The sequence below is a fragment of the Coregonus clupeaformis genome, chromosome 35 (genome assembly GCF_020615455.1).
Source record: "Coregonus clupeaformis isolate EN_2021a chromosome 35, ASM2061545v1, whole genome shotgun sequence".
Classification (NCBI taxonomy): domain Eukaryota; kingdom Metazoa; phylum Chordata; class Actinopteri; order Salmoniformes; family Salmonidae; genus Coregonus; species Coregonus clupeaformis.
Window position 1 is genome coordinate 41408255 of NC_059226.1, and position 25000 is coordinate 41433254.

The 25000-nt window shown below is 41.5% G+C and overlaps 2 protein-coding genes across 4 annotated transcripts in view; both read left to right on the forward strand.

The window, feature by feature from the left end:
• LOC121571572 (death domain-associated protein 6) overlaps positions 1-25000 on the forward strand; it is a 37159-nt gene that overhangs the window by 5154 nt on the left and 7005 nt on the right.
• The window catches only part of LOC121563703 (PTB domain-containing engulfment adapter protein 1), a 31115-nt gene continuing 15797 nt past the window's right edge, over positions 9683-25000 (forward strand). For all 3 annotated transcript variants that reach the window (XM_045210702.1, XM_045210701.1, XM_045210703.1), the window contains exon 1: positions 9683-9738. The gene's annotated coding sequence lies outside the window, so the exon portion shown is untranslated. The remainder of the gene's footprint in view (positions 9739-25000) is intronic.

Below are 25000 nucleotides of genomic sequence, written 5' to 3' on the forward strand. Positions count from 1 at the left end.
CAGCCATTATCACCAAGCCTGTTCTCAACAGGTGCCACCAACCTCCGTGATTTTAACCCACTTTCCAAGAGTCCCTATATCTATGTTCCATACTTAAATATAATTCCATTTATCTTACTTCCCTCTACACTTCCTCAACTTTCTGTTGCAGGTTTTGTCAACACCAATGATACAGTTACTTCAATCCACTTTATTGTAGTGTTAGCATAATTATATCCTTTTTTAAAATTGCTCAAGGCTTTACAGAATACACCATTGTATACTGATGATACAAGCACCACTCTGACTTAAGTGTATTGCCATGTTGTATAATGCTATGTGGGTCAATGTAAAAGGCCATCAAACCTTGTTTGGTGATGTATTTCTTTGTGCAGCCCCAACTTTCGTATTTGTCTGATGGAGATTCTAATGATGATGCATCGCCCCTTTAATCAGCCATTTGATCTGAATAGGGAACCATTTCTGCCAGGCAAAATTGCTACATGAAAATTGCTGTCATCAGTTGTTTTCTGTGCAGCTACATGAGCTGGTTCTGCACTTGATCTACTATGGGCAGTTCCAGACATGATCAGTGCACGAGATGGATGGACACTGCGGTGGCTTTTCAGTGCATTACATTCAGAGATTTTCAGTTATTATAGCCATTGAAGCAGAACAGATTCATGTTCTTTAAAGAGGCACGTGTAAAGCCTCTCTCTCTACTGAGTGGAATGATCGCAGGCGAGGGTAAAATATAAACTAAAATATTCACCAGCCTACAACAGCATGACAGTGGACTTTCTCTCAGCAAGCAGCCTGATACATTATCTTTCCCAAGGGGGTTAGCTACAATGCTCTCTCGCTGAGGTACTCTGTTATGATTAAGTGAATCACTAGAGGGGAAACAGACAACATGAATACATGGAGACTCATCCCACCACCGTCACCTCACCTGTCATCACCCCTCCCTCATCCCTCTCCTTTCTCCTCTGTCCCAGTTTTCAGTTAGAATGTGACTACTTTGAAAAGTGTGTATATTTAGATGTTTATACTCCTATTCCCAAAAGACAGGGCCTTGCAAAAGTATTCATCCCCCTTGGCGTTTTTCCTATTTTGTTGCATTACAACCTGTAATTTAAATGGATTTTTATTTGGATTTCTGCATGTAATGGACAAACACAAAATAGTCAAAATTGGTGAAGTGGAATGAAAAAAACGGGAAAAGTGGTGCATGTGTATGTATTCACCCCCCTTGCTATGAAGCCCCTAAATAAGATCTGGTGCAACCAATTACCTTCAGAAGTCACATAATTAGTTAAATAAAGTCCACCTGTGTACAATCTAGGTGTAACATGATCTGTCACATGATCTCCGGTATATATACACCTGTTCTGAAAGGCCCCAGAGTCTGCAACACCACTAAGCAAGGGGCACTACCAAGCAAGCGTGCACCATGAAGACCAAGGAGCTCTCCAAACAGGTCAGTGAGTACAGATCAGGTTGGGTTATAAAAAAATATCAGGAAACTTTGGAACGTCCCCACGGAGCACCATTAAATCCATTATTAAAAAATGGGAAGAATATGGCACCACAACAAACCTGCCAAGAGAGGCCGCCCACCCAAAACTCACGGACCAGGCAAGGAGGGCATTAATCAGAGGCAACAAAGACACCAAAGATAACCCTGGAAGGAGCTGCAAGCTCCACAGCGGAGTTTCGGAGTATCTGTCCATAGGACCACTTTAAGCCTTACACTCCGCAGAGCTGGGGCTTTACGGAAGAGTGGCCAGAAAAAGCCATTGCTTAAAGAAAAAAATAAGCAAATACGTTTGGTGTTCCCAAAAGGCATGTGGGAGACTCCCCAAACATATGGAAGAAGGTAGTCTGGTCAGATGAGACAAAAAATGAGCTATTTGGCCATCAATGGAGGAAAACGCTTATGTCTGGCGCAAAACCAACACCTCTCATCACCCCGAGAACACCATCCCCACAGTGAAGCAATGTGGTGGCAGCATCATGCTGTGGGGAGGTTTTTTCATCGGCAGGGACTGGGAAACTGGTCAGAATTGAAGGAATGATGGATGGCGCTAAATACAGGGGAAATTCTTGAGGGAAATCTGTTTCAGTCTTCCAGAGATTTGAGACTGGGACGGAGGTTCACCTTCCAGCAGGACAATGACCCTAAGCATACTGCTAAAGCAACACTCGGGTGGTTTAAGGGGAAACATTTAAATGTCTTGGAATGGCCTAGTCAAAGCCCAGACCTCAATCCAATTGAGAATCTGTGGTATGACTTAAAGATTGCTGTACACCAGCGGAACCCATCCAACTTGAAGGAGCTGGAGCAGTTTTGCTTTTGAAGAATGGGCAAAAATCCCAGTGGCTAGATGTGCCAATGTAATACCCCAAGAGACTAATTGCTGCAAAAGGTGGCTCTACAAAGTATTGACTTTGGGGGGTGAATAGTTATGCACGCTCAACTTGTCTTATTTCTTGTTTGTTTCACAACATTTTTTATTTTGCATCTTCAAAGTGGTAGGCATGTTGTGTAAATCCAAATGATACAACCCCCCAAAAAATCTATTTTAATCCCAGGTTGTAAGGTAACAAAATATGAAAAATGCCAAGGGGGTGAATACTTCGAAGCCACTGTAGCTCAGACATTAATTGATATAGGCTAGTCTAACTAGTAAACTAAAGCACTATGCTTATGCATATTGGTAAACATTAATAGCCTATTATGCTAATATGCACCCCCCATGATCAGTGGTGATTTTAGCATGTAAATCTTCGGTGGGGCAAACTCCCCCAAAATTGGGGGATGCATGCCAGCAAAGCCACTACACAACACAACACTAAACAATTAATTGCACTCTAACGGTGACAAAGCGGTACCTACAAACTGTTAGGGCCTACATAAAGCTGTCCCAACTGCAGAGTTTTCTTTTCAGCACCATGGAGTGAATCCTTACTACTGATATACCTGGCTATCAGCGGAGCCTTGTCTGGCAGTGAAACAGTTCATTCAGCCTCATTTACTGCCTTTTTAAAAAACATAGCTGATATGGCTGACTTGCTTAAACAAATGTGGTTTCTACAGACAATTGAGATGTACAAACTATGGCATAAGGGAATGATGAGCGGATAAGAGGCAATCCGCAAATTTTGATCAAGACATTAATGAGTGAGCTAAGATCGGACTTAGTCAATATAACTATTGGTTCAGCACTTTTGAAATGTACAGCGACAGAATTCAGAACAAGGGCCGTTCTTACAGTATTCCTGTATACCAAGTCAGAACTGTAGGATAAATAAAGGGGGCATATAAGCAGACAATGAAAGCTCTTCACAATATTCGATGAGGACATTTCTCTAAAACAGGCTATAGGCTACATGTGCACCACCAAGTCAGAACAGTAGGCTAAGTTATGAGGGGGAAAGGGACCAAATTATTAGGGTGAGGCACATGGGCTACTAACAGCTTACTACACAACATAGACTTAGCATTACTTTCTTAGCTACAGTATACATATCTCCCTGGCATATTACATCATTTATGCAGCAGCATACAATACCTTTTTAGACTCACCTTGTTGTGCTGTGCTCACTTCTTGTGGGCAAATTTTGTCATCAAACTTTGTCATCAAAGTCTGGCATTCTCTGGATTTATGGTGCTTTCAAGACAACTGGGAACTCTGAAAAAAACAAGGTTGAATCATGACGTCAGTTATCTTCAGAGCGGAGCTCTAGAAAGAGGCCCTAGTTCCGACTTGGAATTCTGAGTTGGATGAACGTTCAAAACGTATTTTCCCAGTCGGAGCTAGTTTTTTTTCCAAGTTCCCAGTTGTCTTGAACTCACTAGATGTCTAAGATTTCCCTGTTCCAAATTTCCAGTTGTTTTGAACGCTGCAGAAGTCATGGCCAATGTATTCAACCTTTTCTGGACCATAGGTGTTGCATAGGTGAATGTTTATCATTTTAAGCTTGGAAAAGAGACCCTTAAACCCAGACTTGGTCCACACACGCTTTCCACTGAATAGCAGGCTGGTGATTGCTTTGCAAAGCTTGCAGTTAGTCACTGATTCCTTCCAAACCACTCATTGTTGAATTTGCGATTTCCAACTCGTTGTGTAATGTTTATGTTCAATGGCCGATGAGCACCAATATGTTTTATCTATAATTTCTCTTCATAAGACAAGGATTGAAAAGGATTTGCCAGTAGATTGTTTACTTGATTCATGATGATGACTGATTGTCTAGGTGTGCTAGCTAATATTTTGAAAGTATGATGTTGACATGATCAGTCCAATCAAAGCTACGGTAGATATAACGTGATTTGACATCATTTTATCTGTGGCCAATGACCTTGAGCCTTCATGGATGGGCACGTCTAATATAAATCTATGGCAGCACCCAAAGGGGCTTGAATTTTCGAGCTCACCCTGTAGATTTTGCAGTGACGTAGTGTCCCCATGAGTGACAGAACACTGAGCCAACCACGGCGCAACTAGAGAACATTACCAACCCCTACGCTCTGTATTTTTCGCTGGCTGCCCCACCACCACAGAAAGCACTGAGCTAGGCTGAAACACCTGCATTTTGGAGCTGCCTTACTCAAGAAAGCAAAAAGAGACGATGTTTGCATGGGCTTTATTAACCTCTTAAGGATCGGACCCTTTTTCCAATTTCGCCTAAAATTACATACCCAAATCTAACTGCCTGTAGCTCAGGAATGAAGCAAGGACATGCATATTCTTGATACCATTTGAAGGAAACACTTTGACGTTTGTGGAAATGTGAAATGAATGTAGGAGAATATAACACATTAGATCTGGTAAAAGATAATACAAACAAAAAAACATGCGTTTTCTATTTATTAATTTTTTCATCATCTTTGGAAATGCAAGAGAAAGGCCACAAATAATATTGCAGTTTAGGCGCAATTTAGATTTTGGCCTTTAGATGGCAGCAGTGTGTGTGCAAAGTTTCAGATTGATCCAGTGAAGCATTGCAATACTGGACTATTTTTGTATCAAGTCTGCCCAAATGTGCCGAATTGGTCAATTGAAACATTTTCAAGTACATACAGTGGGGAAAAAAGTATTTAGTCAGCCACCAATTGTGCAAGTTCTCCCACTTAAAAAGATGAGAGGCCTGTAATTTTCATCATAGGTACACGTCAACTATGACAGACAAATTGAGAAAAAGAAATCCAGAAAATCACATTGTAGGATTTTAATGAATTTATTTGCAAATTATGGTGGAAAATAAGTATTTGGTCACCTACAAACAAGCAAGATTTCTGGCTCTCACAGACGTGTAACTTCTTCTTTAAGAGGCTCCTCTGTCCTCCACTCGTTACCTGTATTAATGGCACCTGTTTGAACTTGTTATCAGTATAAAAGACACCTGTCCACAACCTCAAACAGTCACACTCCAAACTCCACTATGGCCAAGACCAAAGAGCTGTCAAAGGACACCAGAAACAAAATTGTAGACCTGCACCAGGCTGGGAAGACTGAATCTGCAATAGGTAAGCAGCTTGGTTTGAAGAAATCAACTGTGGGAGCAATTATTAGGAAATGGAAGACATACAAGACCACTGATAATCTCCCTCGATCTGGGGCTCCACGCAAGATCTCACCCCGTGGGGTCAAAATGATCACAAGAACGGTGAGCAAAAAATCCCAGAACCACACGGGGGACCTAGTGAATGACCTGCAGAGCTGGGACCAAAGTAACAAAGCCTACCATCAGTAACACACTACGCCGCCAGGGACTCAAATGCTGCAGTGACAGACGTGTCCCCCTGCTTAAGCCAGTACATGTCCAGGCCCGTCTGAAGTTTGCTAGAGTGCATTTGGATGATCCAGAAGAGGATTGGGAGAATGTCATATGGTCAGATGAAACCAAAATAGAACTTTTTGGTAAAAACTCAACTCGTCGTGTTTGGAGGACAAAGAATGCTGAGTTGCATCCAAAGAACACTATACCTACTGTGAAGCATGGGGGTGGGAAAACATCATGCTTTGGGGCTGTTTTTTCTGCAAAGGGACCAGGATCGACTGATCCGTGTAAAGGAAAGAATGAATGGGGCCATGTATCGTGAGATTTTGAGTGAAAACCTCCTTCCATCAGCAAGGGCATTGAAGATGAAACGTGGCTGGGTCTTTCAGCATGACAATGATCCCAAACACGCCGCCCGGGCAACGAAGGAGTGGCTTTGTAAGAAGCATTTCAAGGTCCTGGAGTGGCCTAGCCAGTCTCCAGATCTCAACCCCATAGAAAATCTTTGGAGGGAGTTGAAAGTCTGTGTTGCCCAGCGACAGCCCCAAAACATCACTGCTCTAGAGGAGATCTGCATGGAGGAATGGGCCAAAATACCAGCAACAGTGTCTGAAAACCTTGTGAAGACTTACAGAAAACGTTTGACCGTGTCATTGCCAACAAAGGGTATATAACAAAGTATTGAGAAACTTTTTTATTGACCAAATACTTATTTTCCACCATAATTTGCAATAAATTCATTAAAAATCCTACAATGTGATTTTTTAGGATTTTTTCTCTCATTTTGTCTGTCATAGTTGACGCGTACCTATGATGAAAATTACAGGCCTCTCTCATCTTTTTAAGTGGGAGAACTTGCACAATTGGTGGCTGACTAAATACTTTTTTTTCCCCACTGTACCTATAGAGAACATACAAAAATGATGTGATAATTACAAAATGTAGTTTACACACTCCCAGGAATGTCATACATGATGGATCATTAGCTTATACACTAACTTTCACACATCTAGATGGCCGGGCGGGGTGGGTGTGGAGCCAGAGACAGCAGGGGTTCCAACTGTACAGTCGTGGTCAAAAGTTTTGAGAATGACACAAGTATTGGTCTTCACAAAGTTTGCTGCTTCAGTGTTTTCAGATATTTTTGTCAGATGTTACTACTGAAGTATAATTACAAGCATTCCATAAGTGTCAAAGGCTTTCATTGACAATTACATTAAGTTTATGCAAAGAGTCAATATTTGCAGTGTTGACCCTTCTTTTTCAAGACCTCTGCAATCCGCCCTGGCATGCTGTCAATTAACTTCTGGGCCACATCCGACTGATGGCAGCCCATTCTTGCATAATCAATGCTTGGAGTTTGTCAGAATTTGTGGGTTTTTGTTTGTCCACCCGGAGGCTTGGAGGATTGACCACAGTTCTCAATGGGATTAAGGTCTGGGAGTTTCTGACCATGGACCCAAAATGTCGATGTTTGTTCCCCGAGCCCCTTAGTTATCACTTTTGTCTTATGGCAAGGTGCTCCATCATGCTGGAAAAGGGGCATTGTTCGTCACCAAACTGTCCTTGGGTGGTTGGGAGAAGTTGCTCTCGGAGGATGTGTTGGTACCATTCTTTATTCATGGCTGTGTTCTTAGGCAAAAAATTGTGAGTGAGCCCACTCCCTTGGCTGAGAAGCAACCCACATATGAATGGTCTCAGGATGCTTTACTGTTGGCATGACACAGGACTGATGGTAGCGCTCACCTTGTCTTCTCCGGACAAGATTTTTCCGGATGCCCCAAACAATCGGAAGGGGATTCATCAGAGAAAATGACTTTACCCCAGTCCTCAGCAGTCCAATCCCTGTACCTTTTGCAGAATATCAGTCTGTCCCTGATGTTTTTCCTGGAGAGAAGTGGCTTCCTCGCTGCCCTTCTTGACACCAGGCCATCCTACAAATGTCTTCGTCTCACTGTGCGTGCAGATGCACTCCACACCTGCCTGCTGCCATTCCTGAGCAAGCTCTGCACTGGTGGTGCCCCGATCCCGCAGCTGAATCAACTTTAGGAGACGGTCCTGGCGCTTGCTGGACTTTCTTGGGCGCCCTGAAGCCTTCTTCACAACAATTGAACCTCTCTCCTTGAAGTTCTTGATGATCCGATAAATGGTTGATTTAGGTACTATCTTACTAGCAGCAATATCCTTGCCTGTGAAGCCCTTTTTGTGCAAAGCAATGATGACGGCATGTGTTTCTTTGCAGGTAACCATGGTTAACAGAGGAAGAACAATGATTTCAAGCACCACCCTCCTTTTAAAGCTTCCAGTCTGTTATTCTAACTCAATCAGCATGACAGAGTGATCTCCAGCCTTGTCCTCGTCAACACTCTCACCTGTGTTAACGAGAGAATCACTGACATGATGTCAGCTGGTCCTTTGTAGCGGGGCTGAAATGCAGTGGAAAAAGTTTTTTTGGGATTAAGTTCATTTTCCACGGCAAAGAGGGACTTTGCAATTAATTGCAATTCATGTGATCACTCTTCATAACATTCTGGAGTATATGCAAATTGCCATCATTAAAATTGATGCAGCAGAAAAAACTCAAAACTTTTTGACCACGACTGTAGAACCCAGTTCCTACATTTGAATATAAAAATGGATTTTATCAAACAAAACTATGCTACATTGATCTCTGGGACCCTTAGGATGACAAATCAGAGCAACATTACTGAATGTAATTACCTTATTTACCTTCAGAGTGAATGTATCAAATCAGTTGCCGTGATACGTTTTTTTGTTGTTGTGCACTCTCCTCAGACAATAGCATGGTATTTTTCACTGTAATAGCTACTGTAAATTGGACAGTGCAATTAGATTAACAAGAATTTAAGCTTTCTGCCCATATAAGACATGTCTATATCCTGGAAAGTTTGCTGTTACTTACAACAGTCATACTAATCACATTAGCGCACGTTAGCTCAACCACCCCCATAGAGTTTAACTCAATTATATATATTTTTTTAACCTTGTTTGCAAACTGATATGTGACATGTATTAATGCCAAAATAACATGCAAAAAACAGGCAACAACAACAACAACAAAAATATGTATATATACATTACCGGTCAAAAGTTTTAGAACACCTACTCATTCAAGGGTTTTTCTTAATTTTTATATTGTAGAATAATAGTGAAGACATCAACTATGAAATAACACATATGGAATCATTCACTATGAAAATGTATTGCACTCACTAACTGTAAGTTGCTCTGGATAAGAGCGTCTGCTAAATGACAACAACAAAAAAATGAATAATGTAGTAACCAAAAAAGTGTTAAACAAATCAAAATATATTTTATATTTGAGATTCTTCAAATAGCCACCCTTTGCCTTGATGACAGCTTTGCACACTCTTGGCATTCTGTATCATGTGATGTTTTTAAAATCACGATTTCTATTGATAGTGGTCCTCTGTAGCTCAGCTGGTAGAGCACGGCGCTTTTAACGCCAAGGTAGTGGGTTCGATCCCCGGGACCACCCATACACAAAAATGTATGCACGCATGACTGTAAGTCGCTTTGGATAAAAGCGTCTGCTAAATGGCATATTATATTAAAAGTTAATTTTCACAAAAGTATTTTTTGCCTTAGAGAGAGATTTGACTACAATGGATTATCTTCTAATATCAAAGGATATGCTCAGTTTCAGTTTTAATCCCGCACGATTTTTTCATGATATAATGTTATGTGCTTGGTCGTTTAAATGGCAGACTGTTCTTCTTCTTCTTCGATGAGGTTTAACGGCGGTAGGCATCTGGCTCAATTGAAGCGTTTTTTAAATACTGCGGTTGACGTCACTAAACTTTTCAAGAAGCGGTGCGCGCTGCTGGCGTTTGTGAAGAAACGACGGAACAGAGCGGTTGATGAACCAGAGAGAGCGGCGGGACACAAAGGAGACCATAAGAAACAACAAGGAATCTTTCACTTCATTCGGTGGGTTAATGTTTTTCTCTCTCTCTTTTTCTCTGCAGTCTGTTACGAAAAGGGGGAATGTATAGGCTACTTTTTGTAAACATCGTTAGTTATAGGCTATGGCAATTTGGTTGCATTGAATTGTTGGTTCGATTAAACTGAGCACCATGTCTGCTGTTTTTGACAGCGCTACGTTAATCTACTCACGATTTTTTATTATGCCGGGATTTATTGCTGAATGGATTCTACTGGAATAGGCTACATTTGCGTTTTTTGTTTTCCTTATTTGTCCAACTATGTATGGTAGGTGTCGTTAAAGCGATTTTTCATGACTGATTTGAGACATGTTCTTAGAAGAGCTAACACGTCCTTATTTTTAATGTTTTTTAAATACACAGTATTTACACATTAGTTAACAGCCAGAGTTCAAAGAAACAACTTTGTACTGTACAGTGAGGGAAAAAAGTATTTGATCCCCTGCTGATTTTGTACGTTTGCCCACTAACAAAGACATGATCAGTCTATAATTTTAATGGTAGGTTTATTTGAACAGTGAGAGACAGAATAACAACAAAAAAATCCAGAAAAACACAATGTTATAAATTGATTTGCATTTTAATGAGGGGAAATAAGTATTTGACCCCCTTTGCAAAACATAACTTAGTACTTGGTGGCAAAACTCTTGTTGGCAATCACAGAGGTCAGACGTTTCTTGTAGTTGGCCACCAGGTTTGCACACATCTTAGGAGGGATTTTGTCCCACTCCTCTTTGCAGATCTTCTCCAAGTCATTAAGGTTTCGAGGCTGACGTTTGGCAACTCAAACGTTCAGCTCCCTCCACAGATTTTCTATGGGAATAAGGTCTGGAGACTGGCTAGGCCACTCCAGGACCTTAATGTGCCACTCCTTTGTTGCCTTGGCCGTGTGTTTTGGGTCATTGTCATGCTGGAATACCCATCCACAACCCATTTTCAATGCCCTGGCTGAGGGAAGGAGGTTCTCACCCAAGATTTGACGGTACATGGCCCCATCCATCGTCCCTTTGATGTGGTGAAGTTGTCCTGTCCCCTTAGCAGAAAAACACCCCCCAAAGCATAATGTTTCCACCTCCATGTTTGACGGTGGGGATGGTGTTCTTGGGATCATAGGCAGCATTCCTCCTCCTCTAAACACGGCGAGTTGAGTTGATGCCAAAGAGCTCGATTTTGGTCTCATCTGACCACAACACTTTACCAGTTCTCCTCTGTATCATTCAGATGTTCATTGGCAAACTTGAGATGGCCCTGTTTATGTGCTTTCTTGAGCAGGGGGACCTTGCGGGCGCTGCAGGATTTCAGTCCTTCACGGCGTAGTGTGTTACCAATTGTTTTCTTGGTGACTATGGTCCCAGCTGCCTTGAGATCATTGACAAGATCCTCCCGTGTAGTTCTGGGCTGATTCCTCACCGTTCTCATGATCATTGCAACTCCACGAGGTGAGATCTGGCATGGAGCCCCCAGGCCGAGGGAGATTGACAGTTATTTTGTGTTTCTTCCATTTGCGAATAATCGCACCAACTGTTGTCACCTTCTCACCAAGCTGCTTGGCGATGGTCTTGTAGACCATTCCAGCCTTGTGTAGGTCTACAATCTTGTCCCTGACATCCTCTTTGGTCTTGGCCATGGTGGAGAGTTTGGAATCGGATTGATTGATCATTAAGAGTGTGCTCCTAATCTCAGCTCAATACGTGTATAAAAGACACCTGGGAGCCAGAAATCTTTCTGATTGAGAGGGGGTCAAATACTTATTTCCCCTCATTAAAATGCAAATCAATTTATAAAATTTTTTGACATGTGTTTTTCTAGATTTTGTTGTTGTTATTCTGTCTCTCACTGTTCAAATAAACCTACCATTAAAATAATAGACGGATCATTTCTTTGTCAGTGGGCAAACGTACAAAATCAGCAGGGGGATCAAATACTTTTTTCCCTCACTGTATATCAAGTAGTGAAAAATGGGGTTCATTTGTAGAAGGGGTGAGAAATTAATGTAGGGTCACATGTAATGTTTGACTAGCCCTAGGCTATGTTGAATTTAGAGTTTGGTTTTTAAGACCTTCATGTATCCTTAGGGAGCATCTTCCTTTTAGCAAGGTTTGTCATGTGTAGCACTGTGAGCAGATCTGGCCATTCTAGGTCACTGTGGGTTATTATGTTACCACAACATTTTAATAGAGCAAAACTTTGTATTTTAAGTATGTCTCTCTTTCCCATTGTTTGACTGAAGCAGAGCTGGCCCTTGATGATAAAAGTTCTACTTGAGGCAAGAACTTGAATGAGAAGATGTTCCCTTAACTGTATTCACCCAATGATAATGTTCTCTTTAACCCCAAGAACAAGGCTTTATAGCAGAAGTTAGAACAGCTATCAGGAAAAATGCAAAAATAGGGAAATATAATTAAGAGTTTCACTGCCATATACATGCTATGATAGCTGATATCTGCAACAGTCCTGCATTCTATTCACACTAATAGACAGAGTGCTGCTTCTTGAATTTCAAACCTAACCACATTTAATGCTCCCGTCTCTAAAGCTGCTGAATTTCACTTTGTTGATGCAACCCACACGGATGACACGTATGCAGCCAGGAGTGCTTTGCTAGAGTCCACATGGACCACACTTGTTCATCTATCAATCAATCAATTAAATGTATTTATAAAGCCCTTTTTACATCAGCAGATGTCACAAAGTGCTTATACAGAAGCCCATCCTAAAACCCCAAAGAGCAAGCAATGCAGATGTAGAAGCACGGTGGCTAAGTCTAGTTCTTACCTTTTTAATCAGCAACTGGTTCAGAATAAACTTAGCTGAGTGGGCTGGCTCTATGGCCAATCGATCAGACAATTAGGCTACAAGGAGTTACTGTTACCAGCAGAAAACCCAGACAGTCAGTCTGTAAGCAAGCACTGGAGTTGATTTCTTTACAGATATTGTATGCTGTTACTCTTAGTACAGTTCCTCACTGTCACATGGAATCAGTGCTCTGCTTTGAGTTGTGCTGAGGATGACACTTGCTGCTGGATCCCTGTTTTCTCCTTGCTTTAATCAGTAGCAGTACTCTAAGGCTCAAGTGAACCTGCAGCGTTGGCCAGGACAATCCTACGCCTCACTGTTAAATTAAACCCCTCATTTGCTTTGAGGTCTGTCCTGACCACGGAGACGTCAATCCACCTCCGCTCTACAAACAGACATTTCCAGGCATCTCCCAGGGATGTAGTGACCTTTTCTGAGGCCCTTCCTACAGGGCTTCTGATGCTGCTGGATCTACCTGCTACCCTCTAGGAGAAGGACCATCACCATCACACCACTCCGTCTGTCTGACAGCAGCACCCTACTCGGCTGTCAGAACACATTGATTCTCAAAGCAGGAGGAAGCTTCAGCAACCTGTGAAGAAGTTGCAACTCCAGTGGATCCATAGTAATACCGACTTGCTAGTTATGGTTCTATACTTTTATGTAACAGCATTAATTTGTGCTTCATAGAACAGTAAATTGAGGCTGTCTTGTTTGGACACAGCAATACACCACATAGCTCCATAATATTTGTCTGGACTTGCAGGCTGTTGAGGGTTTTGCTATACTATAGTTTTGCTGTTCTCGTTAGAAGGATAGCGGTTTAATTTGCTGAGCTTGATTTAAGTGTTATTTCATAAATTGCCATTCATTACGGGACGCGGCACAGTTTGGAGATCAATGCTCTATAATGAAGATGCTTAGGCTAATTAGCTGGTCATATTGACTGGTGAGAGACTCGTCCCTGAAATGAATGATAGTAATAGAGTGATGCTCGATGGTGTCTGGCCGGCAGCCAATATGAGCACCCGTATTAAATGACTTTCTCGCTGAAAAGTATTTTTGTCCCTCAGCCCAGAGAAAATGGAATCAGATCAGTTTGTATTGAGACTGTTTGCTCATGTAGACTTAGATGGCCTATATGTGTGTGTGCTTAAATCAGTTTTTTTCCTGATTGGTGCAATGTGGCTAGTGGCACACAGTCTGCAGTACCTCTATCTCTGAGTGATTGTTTGAACATTTTGAAGTAAAAAAAGATTGAATTAACAGCCCTGTGTGATGTCATCAGACTCATACTCGAGTTCTAATATTTAATTATATGCTCATATAGAACGATTTGTGACGGCCATAGAAATATACTGAACAAAACTATAAACGCAACATGCAACAATTTCAAAGATTTTACTGAGTTACACTTCATATGAGGAAATCAGTCAATTAAAATAAATTCATTAGGCCCTAATCTATGGATTTCACATGACTGGGAATACAGATATGCATCTGTTGGTCACAGATACCTTTAAAAAAAATGGGCCTTACAGTGGGCCTCAGGATTTCGTCACTGTATTTTTGTGCATTCAAATTGCCATCGATAAAATGCAATGGTGTTCGTTGTCCTAGCTTATGCCTGCCCATACCATAACCCCACCGTATAGAATCTCTAGATTATATTTCATGTGATTGGCTCTCTTTCTAGAGTCTGGAGAGAAATATGCTTATGCATATAAATTAAAGGCATTTATTCATCTCCATTTTCCACTTGATTGGAAAGCTTTATTGATTAAAAAAACTAGCAGCACAAAATGGGCAATTTTTTCATTTGATATGAATTGACTTGTTTAATGGCATCTAATTAAAAACATCTCAACTGCCTTCAGACTAATGTATTATGGAGACTGCTGCAAGGTTTTGGAAAATGGTCCGTTTAAAGAGTTATTCATATGGTCTGTGGATTAGACATTCACGCAGTCACAGCCTAGTTAAAGGAATCAAATTAAATCAAAGTTTGAAACAAATCAAATACACTTTTTATTTTTTAAAGTGCACAAAAAAGTTCCTCCAGGTTCAAGTTCATTGTCTTTATTTTTTATTCATTTTATTTTAGTACTTTTTAACCATTTTTCTCCCCAATTTCGGTGATATCCAATTGGTAGTTACAGTCTTGTCCCATCGCTGCAACTCCCGTGTCGGACTTGGGAGAGGCGACGGTCGAGAGCCGTGCGTCCTCCGAAACACGACCCCGCCAAGCTGCACTGCTTCTTGACACACTGCTCACTTAACCCGGAAGCCAGCCGCACCAATGTGTCGGAGGAAACACTGTACAGCTGGAGACCTAAATCAGCTTGCCGGCGCCCGGCTGCCACAAGGAGTCGCTAGAGTGAGATGGGACAAGGACATCCCAGCCGGCCAAACCCTCCCCTAACTTGGACGACCGCTGGGCCAATTGTGCGCCGCCTCATGGGTCTCCCGGTCGCAGCCGGCTGCGACACAGCCCGGGATCGAACCCGGATCTGTAGTGACGCCTCTAGCACTGATCAGTGCCTTAGACTGCTGCGCCACTCGGGAGGTAAGTTCATTGCCTTTAAAACTAATTCCGTAAATAAAGTGATTTGATTGAATGAGTCTCCTGAACCCTGTGGCTCCACATTGACCCTGCTTTAGGGGAAATACAAGGAGTTTTACACTTGACTTGTTCACCATCCATGCATGAACGCAATTCGATGTCGTTTGCCAATTTAGCTTGTGCGACTATGTTGGGTTTCCCAGTGAGTGCTTTGAATTAGATTTGATTCCGGCTTGAAATCCACAGTGGGTCAACTTCACTGTTATGCACATATTTCACTGTCTGGGAGACATATACAGTGGGGAAAAAAAGTATTTAGTCAGCCACCAATTGTACAAGTTCTCCCACTTAAAAAGATGAGAGAGGCCTGTAATTTTCATCATAGGTACACGTCAACTATGACAGACAAATTGAGAAAAAAAATCCAGAAAATCACATTGTAGGATTTTTAATGAATTTATTTGCAAATTATGGTGGAAAATAAGTATTTGGTCACCTACAAACAAGCAAGATTTCTGGCTCTCACAGACCTGTAACTTATTCTTTAAGAGGCTCCTATGTCCTCCACTCGTTACCTGTATTAATGGCACCTGTTTGAACTTGTTATCAGTATAAAAGACAGCTGTCCACAACCTCAAACAGTCACACTCCAAACTCCACTATGGCCAAGACCAAAGAGCTGTCAAAGGACACCAGAAACAAAATTGTAGACCTGCACCAGGCTGGGAAGACTGAATCTGCAATAGGTAAGTAGCTTGGTTTGAAGAAATCAACTGTGGGAGCAATTATTAGGAAATGGAAGACATACAAGACCACTGATAATCTCCCTCGATCTGGGGCTCCACGCAAGATCTCACCCCGTGGGGTCAAAATGATCACAAGAAAGCTGAGAAAAAATCCCAGAACCACACAGGGGGATCTAGTGAATGACCTGCAGAGAGTTGGGACCAAAGTAACAAAGCCTACCATCAGTAACACAATATGCCGCCAGGGACTCAAATCCTGCAGTGCCAGACGTGTCCCCCTGCTTAAGCCAGTACATGTCCAGGCCCGTCTGAAGTTTGCTAGAGTGCATTTGGATGATCCAGAAGAGGATTGGGAGAATGTCATATGGTCAGATGAAACCAAAATAGAACTTTTTGGTAAAAACTCAACTCGTCGTGTTTGGAGGACAAAGAATGCTGAGTTGCATCCAAAGAACACCATACCTACTGTGAAGCATGGGGGTGGAAACATCATGCTTTGGGGGCTGTTTTTCTGCAAAGGGACCAGGACGACTGATCCGTGTAAAGGAAAGAATGAATGGGGCCATGTATCGTGAGATTTTGAGTGAAAACCTCCTTCCATCAGCAAGGGCATTGAAGATGAAACGTGGCTGGGTCTTTCAGCATGACAATGATCCCAAACACACCGCCCGGGCAACGAAGGAGTGGCTTCGAGAAGCATTTCAAGGTCCTGGAGTGGCCTACCCAGTCTCCAGATCTCAACTCCATAGAAAATCTTTGGAGGGAGTTGGAAAGTCTGTGTTGCCCAGCGACAGCCCCAAAAACATCACTGCTCTAGAGGAGATCTGCCTGGAGGAATGGGCCAAAATACCAGCAACAGTGTGTGAAAACCTTGTGAAGACTTACAGAAAACGTTTGACCTGTGTCATTGCCAACAAAGGGTATATAACAAAGTAGTGAGGAACTTTTGTTATTGACCAAATACTTATTTTCCACCATAATTTGCAAATAAATTCATAAAAAATCCTACAATGTGATTTTCTGGATTTTGTTTCCTCATTTTGTCTGTCATAGTTGACGTGTACCTATGATGAAAATTACAGGCCTCTCATCTTTTTAAGTGGGAGAACTTGCACAATTGGTGGCTGACTAAATACTTTTTTTCCCCACTGTAGATTGATGTGCTCCAGAAGTCAGAAGTGTAACCTTTATGCAATGGATAATGAGGGACTGTGTATGTGGCATGTGTATAGTGTGTTCAGCCTGTCTGTGTTTTCTTACACATACTTTTGATACAGAAACATTGTATCGATCATAAAAGATAAGCTATATATCGGCGGAACCAACATGCAGTAATTAAGCAATAAGGCACGAGGGGTGTGGTATGTGGCCAATATACCACGGCTAAGGGTGGTTCTTAGGCACGGCAAACACAAACCCCTGAGTTGCCTTATTGCTATTATAAACTGTTACCGACGTAATTACAGCAGTAAAAATAAATGTTTTGTCATATCCGTGGTATACGGTCTGATATACCACGGCTGTCAGCCAATCAGCATTCAGGGCTCGATCCACCCAGTTTATAATGGTGAATAATGTCGCTTTCTCTCAGTCTCGACCATAGTTGTCATTGAGGTACGAGCACAATACTATTGTTCTACTGCTCTATCCCTAATCAATCAAATCAAGAGAGTGAATAAAATAAAATCTTTATTTTAAGTGCATTTTAAAATGCAACACTTCACAGTAAACCAACCAAATGAAGGAGAAATGAGCTCTTTATTATCGGTTGTTTCCAGTCACCAGTGTAATGATCTAATTAATCCTCATGGTACAGTCAGTCCCTGTACGCTGCTCAGTCATAATTTCTCCCCTGAGACAGAAACACATCACCTCATTGCTTTGGTTTGGCAGGTGTCCTTCCTATGACACACACAGATTAATGATTTAAATAACTCCATTTATTTGCGTAGAGTTGGCTAAAAAGACCACGTGTCCCAAAGTAGGCAGAGAAAATAAATCAAATGGAAATGTTGACTGAGAGAAAAATCTGTTAAAACATTAAACTGGCTATTTGAATCTTGTTTTATCTTGTTGCGAAGAACAGTTGCTAATTGTTTTGTTAGTGAGAGTATTGAGAGTCTGTGGTCCCACTGGGCTGTAATCCACTTAGTTTTTCTTTTAAATAGGCCGACCATATTGTTTGAGTGGAAAAGCCTGAAACCCCAAATCCTGCCCTCCTTTGACTCATTCTTTGACTCATATCATTCTAACCAGACTGTGCCTCTAGTTTCTTCAGTATCAAGATGATCCTAACCAGAGTAATATTGCTCTAGTTTCTTCAGTATCATGATGATCCTAACCAGAGTAATATTGCTCTAGTTTCTTCAGTATCAAGATGATCCTAACCAGAGTAATATTGCTCTAGTTTCTTCAGTATCATGATGATCCTAACCAGAGTAATATTGCTCTAGTTTCTTTCAGTATCATGATGATCCTAACCAGAGTAATATTGCTCTAGTTTCTTCAGTATCATGATGATCCTAACCAGAGTAATATTGCTCTAGTTTCTTCAGTATCATGATGATCCTAACCAGAGTAATATTGCTCTAGTTTCTTCAGTATCAAGATGATCCTAACCAGAGTAATATTGCTCTAGTTTCTTCAGTATCAAGATGATCCTAACCAGAGTAATATTGCTCTAGTTTCTTCAGTATCATGATGATCCTAACCAGAGTAATATTGCTCTAGTTTCTTCAGTATCAAGATTATCCTAACCAGAGTAATATTGCTCTAGTTTCTTCAGTATCAAGATGATCCTAACCAGAGTAATATTGCTCTAGTTTCTTCAGTATCAAGATGATCCTAACCAGAGTAATATTGCTCTAGTTTCTTCAGTATCAAGATGATCCTAACCAGACTGTTACTCTAGTTTCTTCAGTATCATGATGATCCTAACCAGACTGTTACTCTTAGTTTCTTCAGTATCATGATGAATACCTACTTTTTCTTTGATACACTCTCTACCCCTGCATCAGATGCTGAAGATACAAGTGAAGAGGTTCTTCAAATGGAGATATGGCCAGCAAGATGGATGGCAGAGCACTATGGATGACTTCTCTAGGGCACTCAGGGAAGAGGAACAAAATAAGTTCACCCCTTGAGCTGAGTCATGTGAATATGATGTACTAGTGTTCCAAAAAGGAACCCTAAGGGACCAGACATTGTACTTCAGACTCCCAAGTACTATGATGTTTCATCCAGTGTTGCAGTAGTTCTCCAGGTATAGGCTATATTTAGATTTAGCCCCCAGTGGTTGAAGGTAGGATCTCGGCAGGGGGGGCTCTGATCCAAGACCAGTGCATTAGAGTGCAACTTCTCTTTGAAGCACATATGACGACCTAGGAATGTTGAACTTTTAAGGATTGGGAAAAAGCTGACCTTAGACCAGAGTGCACTGATTGGATTCCCCTCTGCCTGAGGAGCGAGGAGGGCTTAAGGTTGGGATCTGGGTAGAGAAAAATGATCAAGGATCAGTTCAATGTGTTGTTCTCTCTCTGAAGAATGAGATGGGCCAGGAGTGTTCAGTCTTATGACTTTAGAGTCACATTCCCCTCATGACACAGGCACATGCACTACATGACCAAAAGTGTGTGGACACCTGCTCATAAAACATATCATTCCAAAATCATGGGCATTAATATGTACCTCGGTTTGCTTTGCAACACTGGGTGGGGACCACTGCACCACAGAATACCACTGAGGTGCACTTCAATAGCCATAGCTTGGCAGTGTGTGGACACAGACCAGGGTAATGTTGAGGTATGGGCAGGTCTAAAATAGATCAAATGACTCCGCAGTGCTGTATTTGTATTAACGAATGATTAGATCTGTTATTCTGTTAATAAAATAGGACATTACGTGATACACCAGATCAGTATCTCAGCAATTACAATGCTTGTTTTAGACTGGGCGGTGAGCGTGTTGTGCAATTTCCTTTTGTGTTGGAGAAACAGGAAGGGAATTCCCGGGGATGGAGGCTGACAGAAATGGGACTTGGGTCTGATTTCCACCAATATCCCATACGCCTGTCTACAGCAGGATATAAAATCTATCTTATCATGCATGGTCTGTCTGTGTGCTTGATCCAGTTAATGGTCAACATCAAGGGCTCACACTTGGATATTGGATATCAGTGGCTTGGTAATGTTTCACAATGATTTAGTAGTCTCATACTGCTTTCACATAGGATTTAAGGTATTTTATCTGTAGAACGTAATTGGGCAAGGTTTATATGAACCTCTTACAAACAGGCCCATTTTTACCACATTCTTATCTGCATACACCTTTTATACCTCGGGTGCAGTAACGACTGGTGTAGTGCTGTGCAGATGTGAGTGGGCATCTATTTTAATAAATCCATTGAATATACACCATCAAAAAGAAATCCATTATGAATTTGTTTAGGCAGATCCTAAGAAACATAAGACTAATAAAATGTATTTTCAAAACAATAGAATGGCATATTTTGAGTTTGTAACGTCCAAATGAATGAAATCAATAGTTCATTATTTTGTTCATTAAATAGACAAGACACACCTACCCGATCACAGTCAACACACATATATTTTGTAGTAAGAATATAATGAAATATAACTGAATAAAACACAAATAATATTTTTCCCACGCAACTTGCGTCACTGCGACGTGTGGAACCGCTGTCATATAAAAAATGGTTGATATTTTGAACAAAGCCCAAGGCAAGCACATGCTTTTTTGATCCATGTTCCCTACCCTCAATCCGCTTTTTTTAGGGAGTAGGCGTAGGGTCTTACATTTGGTGGGATGCTAAATTGGCAGAAAAACGTGTAGGCTAATGGACACATACAGTACCAGAATGCCAAGAGTGTGCAAAGCTGTCATCAAGGGAAAGGATGGCTATTTAAAGAATCTCAAATATAAAATATATTTAGATTTGTTTAACCCTTTTTTGGTTACTACATGATTCCATATGTGTTGTTTCATAGTTTTGATGTCTTCACTATTATTCTACAATGTAAAAAAGAGTACAAATAAAGAAAAACCCTTGAATGAGTAGGTGTGTCCAAACTTTTGCCTGGTAGTGTAGTTAGTCATCACTTCTTGTAGGCTATTTGCTCTTGCTCTTGGTTTTCACTAAATGAACATGAACATGACATCCACTGCCCACTACTAACTGTACCATCGAATGGGCTGATGGAAATAGTGTGTGTTTTCAGTGCATGGACACTACATGTGGTACAGTATGTCCAACAGAAAACACAGAACACTGCTCAGACAGAGCCCTTCTCCTTTGATCTCATTGGCTGTTGTCTGTCAGTGGATTCTAGCGTGGAATCCGCGAGGGTTCTAAGGCATTGTTGGATTTGGAATGTGTGACTGTTCAGGCCAGTGGAAGCCTTGTTTATGGAATCTGCTGTGTGATTGTAGTGGTAACGGGCTTAGTTGAGCTTGGTGTTTGTGCAGAAGCTAGATAGCAGGGGCTGGAATAGGGCTATAGTTGGAGCCTTGGCATCCATTAGGAGCTCAATGTTGCAGTCCTTCCCACTCTGGGTTTCTGTCTTGTTCCTACTGCTGCATTGTAAATGTCTACACTACAGTAAAACTGTAGCATACGTACAGGCCAGTAGGGATTCTCTCTCGCTCCTGCTTTTCAATCGCTTTGTATTTACCTGTCGTCTCGCTGACCAGTGTGGTGAGTTTATGCATGATCGATATTCGGCTGGAGCGGGGAAGGACCTGCATTACCGAGATATGATGGAATAATAAAGCTGTCATCTCTGTGGTAAATGTGCCCTGGAAATGCATTGTGGCTGGAGAAGACAAAGGAAGCAACCAACGCTGTATTATGTAGGCACAGAGATAAACTGTAGCTTCACCAGGTCATTTATCTTACAGTGAGTTTATAAGGAAAATAGAAGTATATTGTGTGGAGAAATACAGAGCTATACAGTGGGGAAAAAAAGTATTTAGTCAGCCACCAATTGTGCAAGTTCTCCCACTTAAAAAGATGAGAGAGGCCTGTAATTTTCATCATAGGTACATGTCAACTATGACAGACAAATTGAGGAAAAAAAATCCAGAAAATCCCATTGTAGGATTTTTAATGAATTTATTTGCAAATTATGGTGGAAAATAAGTATTTGGTCATCTACAAACAAGCAAGATTTCTGGCTCTCACAGACCTGTAACTTCTTCTTTAAGAGGCTCCTCTGTCCTCCACTCGTTACCTGTATTAATGGCACCTGTTTGAACTTGTTATCAGTATAAAATACACCTGTCCACAACCTCAAACAGTCACACTCCAAACTTCACAATGGCCAAGACCAAAGAGCTGTCAAAGGACACCAAAAACAAAATTGTAGACCTGCACCAGGCTGGGAAGACTGAATCTGCAATAGGTAAGCAGCTTGGTTTGAAGAAATCAACTGTGGGAGCAATTATTAGGAAATGGAAGACATACAAGACCACTGATAATCTCCCTCGATCTGGGGCTCCACGCAAGATCTCACCCCATGGGGTCAAAATGATCACAAGAACGGTGAGCAAAAATCCCAGAACCACACGGGGGACCTAGTGAATGACCTGCAGAGAGCTGGGACCAAAGTAACAAAGCCAACCATCAGTAACACACTACGCCGCCAGGGACTCAAATCCTGCAGTGCGAGACGTGTCCCCCTGCTTAAGCCAGTACATGTCCAGGCCCGTCTGAAGTGCATTTGGATGATCCAGAAGAGGATTGGGAGAATGTCATATGGTCAGATGAAACCAAAATATAACTTTTTGGTAAAAACTCAACTCGTCATGTTTGGAGGACAAAGAATGCTGAGTTGCATCCAAAGAACACCATACCTACTGTGAAGCATGGGGTTGGAAACATCATGCTTTGGGGCTGTTTTTCTGCAAAGGGACCAGGACGACTGATCCGTGTAAAGGAAAGAATGAATGGGGCCATGTATCGTGAGATTTTGAGTGAAACCCTCCTTCCATCAGCAAGGGCATTGAAGATGAAACGTGGCTGGGTCTTTCAGCATGACAATGATCCCAAACACACCGCCCGGGCAACGAAGGAGTGGCTTCGTAAGAAGCATTTCACGGTCCTGGAGTGGCTCTAGCCAGTCTCCAGATCTCAACCCCATAGAAAATCTTTGGAGGGAGTTGAAAGTCTGTGTTGCCCAGCGACAGCCCCAAAACATCACTGCTCTAGAGGAGATCTGCATGGAGGAATGGGCCAAAATACCAGCAACAGTGTGTGAAAACCTTGTGAAGACTTACAGAAAACGTTTGACCTGTGTCATTGCCAACAAAGGGTATATAACAAAGTATTGAGAAACTTTTGTTATTGACCAAATACTTATTTTCCACCATCGTATGCCAATAAATTCATTAAAAATCCTACAATGTGATTTTCTGGATTTTTTTTCTCATTTTGTCTGTCATAGTTGACGTGTACCTATGATGAAAATTACAGGCCTCTCTCATCTTTTTTAAGTGGGAGAACTTGCACAATTGGTGGCTGACTAAATACTTTTTTTCCCCACTGTATATATCCCAAGTTTACCCTCACAGTTCTACCTTACTCTAGAGTCCTTTTTATTGTTCATCTAGACAAGACAGGTATGATACGTCTGGCATATTGAGTTGTCTCCTCAAAGCTTATATCAGAATTGAATATTAATGAGGAAATATTACAGTTTGGATAATAAACATGTAATAGAATCCCCCTAAATAGGCTACATACAATACAACAATACAAGTACTATATATTCACGTATAACAACAGAAATAACAGCATCCGTCAAGATAATGGACCTATATTTGTAAACAAGAAAAGCATTGTTGTCATTGTTTGGTGTGTGTCCCCCACTGTGCTCAGTGTGCTTAGAGAGGGTTATATATTACTGTGTTATTAACAGTGCTTCACAGTGGAAATATAGGTCAGTCTCTACATATCCAGACACTTTTTCTGACACTCTTGCCATGATCACAAATCCTGTTTAGAATAGCTTACTCATCATTTGTCAATGTTTAAGGTGGCTTATGAATCAATGCACAATCATTGTAAGAGAAAGGGATCATTGAGGAAAGGAAAGTTGAAGCTAGGGTTAGGGTTGAGCTGGGGTGTGGACATGAAGCTAGGGTTAGGGTTAGGGTTGAGCTGGGGTGTGGACATTAAGCTAGGGTTAGGGTTGAGCTGGGATGTTGACATGAAGCTAGGGTTAGGGTTGAGCTGGGGTGTGGACATGAAGCTAGGGTTAGGGTTAGGGTTGAGCTGGGGTGTGGACATGAAGCTAGGGTTAGGGTTAGGGTTGAGCTGGGGTGTGGACATGAAGCTAGGGTTAGGGTTAGGGTTGAGCTGGGATGTTGACGCTCCCTCCTCCCTCCCTCCCTCCCTCCCTCCCTCCCTCCCTCCCTCTCTCTGTTCCTCATCTCCCTCCCTCCCTCCTCTCTCTGTTCCTCATCTCTCTTTCTCTCCCCCTGCTCTCTCATATCTCCCTCTTCTTCTCTCATTCTCCCCCCTCCATCTTCAAGTTCTGTCCTATTTGGTTCTGTATGTTCATTGGTTGAATATCTATCTATAAGGGGAAATGGTAAGCCATTTACTGTTGTATTATGGGCTGTCAGGTTGCTGTGGTGATGCACATTAGATTCTAATGGAAGGAAAAATGTTCCAGGAGCCAAATCTCAGCTGGGATTTCATGGGTGTTATTTGCCCTGGGAGAGAAAGGGAGAAAATACTATTACTCCATCTGTATTGTTTATAGAAACAATGTGACAATGGCTGTCAGGAGGCTTTATACTCTCTACTCTATATTATACTATGATACACTACTGTATATATAAATATTGCATAACCTATTATACTTCATGTTTGAATCCGTGGAGCAATATACAGTTGAAGTCGGAAGTTTACATACACCTTAGCCAAATACAATTAAACTCAGTTTTTCACAATTCCTGACATTTAATCCTAGTAAAAATTCCTTGTCTTAGGTCAGTTAGGATCACCACTTTATTTTAAGAATGTGAATTGTCAGAATAATAGTAGAGAGAATGATTTATTTCAGCTTTTATTTCTTTCATCACATTCCCAGTGGGTCAGAAGTTTACATACACTCAATTTG